Source organism: Mytilus edulis, chromosome 11 (assembly GCF_963676685.1).
Source record: "Mytilus edulis chromosome 11, xbMytEdul2.2, whole genome shotgun sequence".
In the NCBI taxonomy this organism is placed as follows: domain Eukaryota; kingdom Metazoa; phylum Mollusca; class Bivalvia; order Mytilida; family Mytilidae; genus Mytilus; species Mytilus edulis.
In genome coordinates, this window is record NC_092354.1 from 9,163,016 (window position 1) to 9,169,883 (window position 6,868).

Below are 6,868 nucleotides of genomic sequence, written 5' to 3' on the forward strand. Positions count from 1 at the left end.
GATTCTTTATCTTGACATGTTGAGAAATTCAATAAATGGTCAGCTTATGAATTACGAACTCTAGATTATAGCTTGATAAAAGATATGAAAACACCTTAAGAGTTGTTTGTTATACTCTAAAGACTGCTAAAAAATCAAAAATCAATACATTCTAATGAATAGAAGCGGTTGAGTTGTAATTTTGTATACATTTTTATTGATATTTCTGCCTTTTTTGCAAGAGTTATCCCCCTTTTCAATGCAAATCTCCATAGGAATTTTAAATGGTGATTTTTTTTAGTCTTCCTCAAGTTAGATTTTATAGATTACATAGAACTATAAATTATATAAAACACTGCGGGAATAGATTAGAATACACTATTATACAACACTGCAGGAATGATAAATTGCGCTGCCGCATTATGGCCATTCAGTGTAAATACGATACGACAGTATAGAAATAAGAGTTAGTTCTTTTTAAGGCGAGTACTAATTATGGGTTGTATATAAATAAAGATCGTTTGTCTTTATTCAAAATGTATTCAAAATGTTGATTGATTGATTGATTGTTGGTTGCTTAACGTCCAGTGGCAAATATTTCATGCATATTCAGGACGAGAACAAGTTTACAATAAATACAATAGGTAGGTTGATACAAAAGAGGGCATCTGGGATGATGGTCGGGGAAATTTGGACTGCCACTGGAAAATGAGGGTATATTGGATAGGGACAGAAATTTTGCCTTGCAACAGGCCACCTACGGACCCCTCAAAGAGAAGTTGCAAGGGTTCTTAACGTGCAAAGAGCGTGGCACTCTCCTCACACGAGGCATCGGATTTAACGTCCCCAATCTGACCGGACGGGACTGCGTACTTGATACATCCCGCACAGCCAAACGGACGCCTCACTTCGGCAAGCGTTTTACTGCCGGTCGAAAGAAGACTAAGAGACCATATTTCTATTCCCCAGTCACCCTTGGGGGTCAAAATGTTGAAATACCTTCATATAAATGTGCGATTTTAAATATGAGGATATTTGGAAACTCTTCTATTCGTTTCAAAAATAAACCACTGCTCTACTATTCTTTTTTTAAAAAGCGGTATCACAACTATCCAGGACATTTGGAATTAAGAAACTACGGATTTCATTAGCTGTAATGAAATTTATAGAAAGCTGATCGATCGGAGAAATTGCATTTCCGAATTTTCAAAAATTAAACTGCAATTCCTAAAGGTAAGATAGTGGAACAAAAGTTTGGGTGTTTCGAGATTATAGAGAAATCTTCCAACAGAATAGTTCTATACCCGGTGGACAAGATGTCTAACGAGGTGTTGCTACCATTGATAAAAAGACACATAGAAGCTGGCAGAGATTTTTTTCTGATGGTTGGCCGGCTTACTGGACCCTGAACCAGAAAGGGTATAGGCATTTTGCTGTTTTAAATGCCTCATCAATTTTAACATTCTTTTTTTGGGGGTAATATTACAATATTAATGTAATGTCCCACTTAAAAGTTAATATATTTTATTAAACGAGAAGACTTTTTGTGTGCCGATTCTCTTCTTTCGACCATAAATTAGTCATCATGCCTCTGTTTCATATAGGTACAGTGCATAGTCGCATTTGTCATCCATTTATATGTCAACGATGACAAGGTAAAGCCCTATCGGGGGGGGGGGGGGGGGGAAATATTTCTAAATGGATGAGAAAACTTGAAAATAAAAAGATTTGAGGTGTTTCTGAATTACCTTATATACTGTTTTTAAATATTTGAGTAGATTGACTGTACCAAATGTTGTTCTGATTATCACATTATCTGGTTCACATTATCAGTAAAAGTTAAATTTGTGTACATATTGCTTGTATATTAATAAAAATTAATTAGTTAACAATTTGGGTGTTAACTTAAGAATGGTTTTTTTTAAGAAGCATAAATGTCTAATGAATCAATGAAATGCAATTGATAATTAACATAAGCTAATAATATCAGATAGATAATTTTTGAAATCAATTTTTTTTTACAATTGATGAATAATTCATTGTACTGTTAGATGATTATCTCCCTTTTGTAAACTGTTTGATTAACTCCCTATTCACTGCAGCATCAATATTGCTGTGTATTGGCTGCATATACATCGTCAGTTTTCTTTTCCAATTCATGGTTTGTGGATATTTTGATCTGCAAATAAAATTTTATATAAATAAATAGGAAATTATGTCAAAGTTTCTAGCTAATGAAACAGTAAATTTTTATCTCCAGATGAGCAAAGTTGAGATTTTGTTTATCTTAATAAAAATATATAATTAGGCAAGTTTCATAGGTCCTGTGTTATTTTCAGATGAGTACTTACAGTTATGACAGTAACAAGGCCGTTAGAAGGGCAACAGTATGTCTTCGGTGTCCAGAGGAGAACCCCTACCAGGGCCCGAGATTCAAAGTCATAATTCACATTTCACTTAAACACGTAGAAATAACACAGGTTCCATATTACTGCTTGCTATGTGGATACAAAACCACCAAGGAGAGTCAGTTGAAGGCTCATCCTGCCTTCCACCGACAGCATATAGTGCAGAGGGAAGAGGCTATGGCTGCCAGGACTTTTGAGGGAGATAATTTATACTTCCGCAAGAGTGAGCAACCATATCAACCAAAGCCGGAGGAAGACTATAAATTGATGAGTACCAAACGCACCCAACAAGATTCAATTAGCTGTTCAACTGGGGGTAGCACCTGTTCGTTGGATTTGACTGCCATAAGACCCATCGTGCCTACCTATGGTCCACCAGAGTCCGATGCTGAGCTGGCCTCATCAGAATCATCCTCAATTCTGCCAGACTTCAGATTTGGGCAGTTGCCTTTCCCGCAAGATTTCACAGTTCCAGCCGAGTGCCAACAGTATGGTCCAGTTCCTGAACCTATGGAAGTCTCCATCCAATTGTTGACCGATTCTGACTTGGATTCAAGCTGCAGCTTCCTCCGATCTCAACCAGCCTCACCACTCGTCTCCACTCCATCTTTGGCCACCCCAGTCCGAGAAGTAATGCTGAGAGATAGACAGGACGATGAGGATATCCTGCAGCAACTGTTGCCGGCCGCTATTCCGCAGGAGGTAGACCTCACCCACCCTGCCAGTGAGTGGGACCACATCACCCTGAGACAACAAAGTAACAGCCCAAGTGTGCCAAAGGAATCTTTTTCTAGTTCGTCCAGTTCTTCCAGTTCTAGTTGCCATCATTGCAGGGAGCGTTCTTACCATGGAGAAGATTGATTGATTGTTGGTTGCTTAACGTCCAGTGGCAAATATTTCATGCATATTCAGGACGAGAACAAGTTAACAATATTACAATAGGTACACAAGTCAGCAATCCTAAGCTCCGTGCTAACAGCTCTCTGTCACAAATCCAAAGTCTTGCATAGAATAGGAAATATAGCAAAAAGGAAGACACGACCTGTACTGTCCAGCACATCCATCACAAAATTGAACTTGTTTTTTTTATGAAGCAGTTAACTGCATGATTATCATGTTTCAGATCATTTGAAATGAATATTAATGTTTCTTGGACATGGTCCTTGAGTTCACATCCCTCTATGATGCAATTATAATAGCTTATAATTGGGTATAAAGTGGCTTGGTTGTGTCCCCAGTGTGCTGTCTGGATCTCCATTTGAGATATGCATGAATAATTTTCGGCAAAATCAAGATTCAATACAACGCATTTTTGAGGTATGTTGTTGATAAGTTCCGTAAATTTCAATTGTTGCCATCTTGCAATAAACAAATGATTGGCCAGCGTTTCAATATGAGTTGCCAACTTGATGAACATGGAGTTTAAGGGTTCTTTTTTCTTGACCATCATTACACGGACTGTTTTGTTGCCCTTTTTGTTTAAATCCCCATCTTACTTCTCCCAAATAGTATATTGTATCATCTCATGTCCATGGTTTGTTAAAAAGAGGTTCAAGATAAGCAACAAGATGATCTGCGTGACAAATATTGCATTTTCTTTCAATTCATTTCCTTTTGTGGAATTGACTGCCTTCTTTGTCACAGAGTGTAATTTTAACTGCATGATATCTATCATTTATTTTGCAATCAGTAATATCTACTTTATTTGCAAAGTCATTTAAAGCTCTAATTTTTAAATCCACATTTGTACAATATTCACAAAGGCAACTATACCATTGCTGTTTAGTACCTGTTTTTATGTTTGAAAATATTTTTCTGGCAAATGTAGAAAATCCTAAACTACCTCCCGCCTCTTTATAATCGGAATAAACTGATTTCAACGGCCTGTCGAGAATTTTTATGCTTCCCTCCGGTTCCTTCCTTTTGACAGATTTCCTGTCTGGGACAGGAGTACTTGTATCCTGAAAGAAATTACTCACATGCATCTCTGTATTTGGATTAATTCTAGACTTTCTTGGTTCGTCAGGGATTCTACTCAGACTAGACTGGCTAACCCCAAGGTTTAAAGCTGTTGTTTTCAATAGCTGATACTTTTTCATTACCTTTAATCCAGGAAGAAGTGATTTTTTTAACTTTGTATTCTGAAGTTCTCCTTCATTATTTCAATAATTTTTCGATTGCATTTATCGTTTTTCGTTGCAATTAATCCCTTTTCCTCTAGAGCTTGTCTCTTATTTGGTGATGCTTTCATTATGTACTGTAATGTGTCAGCAAATTTTGCTGGTAGTTTTGAAAGTTACAGTAAAATGCATGAAAATGATCAGTATACCAGATGCAGGTTTGCTGTTATATTATATACAATTATTCTAAAAATATAATCAATTTAAGGTAACATCTAAATAAATTATCCATACAGTGGTTAATTTTACTGAAAAAAAATTACAATTTTATAGTAAAGGTTTGGTTGGTTCAAGTTGACCTCAAATACGATTGTCAATACATATTAGAAAATAGTCTTGGTCAAATGACCGATTTACGGTAACATCAATTACAATTATCAAAAAAATTGTCAAATTTACAGTAAAATGTCAAAAAATGATCAATATATCAATAACAAGTTTGCTGTTGTATTAATTACAATAATCCTAAGATTATGGCTAATTTAAGGTAACATCTGAATAAATTATCCGAAAAGTGGTAAAATTTATTGAAAATTTTGACAATTTTATAGTAAAGGTTTAGTTGGTTCAAGTTGACTTCTAATACAATTTTCAATACATATTAGAAAGTATTTTGGTCAAATGACCGATTAAAGGTAACATCAAATGCAATTATCAATACATAAAAGAAAGTTGTCTTGGTCAAATGGCCAATTTAAGGTAACAACTGAATAAATTATCCAAAAAGTAGTAAAATTTATTGAAAATTTTTACAATATTATAGTAAATGTTTGGTTGGTTCAAGTTGACTTCTTATACAATTATCAATACATATTAGAAAGTATTATGGTCATATTACCGATTGAAGGTAACATCAAATACAATTATCAATACGTATAAGAAAATTGTCTTGGTGAAATAACCGATTTAAGGTAACATCATTTACAATCATAAAAAAAATGTCAAATTTACAGTAAAATTCATAAAAATTATCAGTTTACCAGATGCAGGTTTGCTGTTATATTATATACAATTATTCTAAGAACATAATCAATTTAGGGTAACATCTGAATAAATTATCCATACAGTGGTTAAATTTACTGAAAAATATTACAATTTCATAGTAAAGGTTTGGTTGGTTCAAGTTGACCTCAAATACGATTGTCAATACATATTAGAAAATAGTCTTGGTCAAATGACCGATTTAAGGTAACATCAATTACAATTATCAAAAAATTGTCAAATTTACAGTAAAATGTCGAAAAATTATCAATATATCAATAACAAGTTTGCTGTTGTATTAATTACAATAATCCTAAGATTATGGCCAATTTAAGGTAACATCTGAATAAATTATCCGAAAAGTGGTAAAATTTATTGAAAATTTTTACAATTTTATAGTAAATGTTTGGATGGTTCAAGTTGACTTCTTATACAATTATCAATACATATTAGAAAGTATTATGGTCATATGATCGATTAAAGGTAACATCAATACATATAAGAAAGTTGTCTTGGTGAAATGACCGATTTAAGGAAACATCAATATACCCCGTATGCAGGTGCTGCTGGAATGTTGCTACTTAGATGGCGTCCGTAAAATTTGAACTGACTGAACATGTACATGTAACTAGTATATTGTAAAACAAAGTATAAAATGTCTGTAATAATTAAGTTAAAACAATATTCAAATTAATGCCTAGTCAAAAAGCATATGTACATTATGTCACACAGAAGTGCCGCAAGCCCATATTGCTGATACATCCACATATATATCATTAAAACTAGGGTCTGTAAAGAGCCTGTTAGGCTCTCCTTGGTTTATATGAATATTAAACAGTAGAAGCAGATAGATTCATGACAAAATTGTGTTTTGTTGATGGTCATGTGTTTGTACATCTTACTTTACTGAACATTCTTGCTGCTTACAATTATCTCTATCTATAATGAACTTGGCTCAGTAGTTTCAGTGGAAAATGTTAGTAAGAATTTACAAATTTTATGAAAACTGTTAAAAAATGACTATGAAGGACAATAACACCTATCTATAATAGTATTCAGGATAAAAACTAAAAACAGCCAAATGCTAGGAAATGTCTCATCCGAAACGGCATTAGAGGTAGAAGGGAAGGAAGCCGATGTTTTTTAATGTCCATCATCATATGAAACGTTGTCAACTAGAAAGAACAGAACACCAATAGATAACAACAACAATGCTCGATTTAACAACATTCTTTGTCAGTTCCGCTACTGAATCCAACAACTAACTATACCTAAAACTATGGTTAAAATTATACCAGAAATTGTAGGTAGAACTGACCA

General features: G+C 34.1%; 1 pseudogene; it reads right to left on the minus strand.

Moving 5' to 3' along the window:
• Positions 1 to 3,359: 3,359 nt before the first annotated feature.
• On the minus strand, positions 3,360 to 4,679 carry LOC139493959 (uncharacterized; annotated as a pseudogene).
• Positions 4,680 to 6,868: the final 2,189 nt, after the last annotated feature.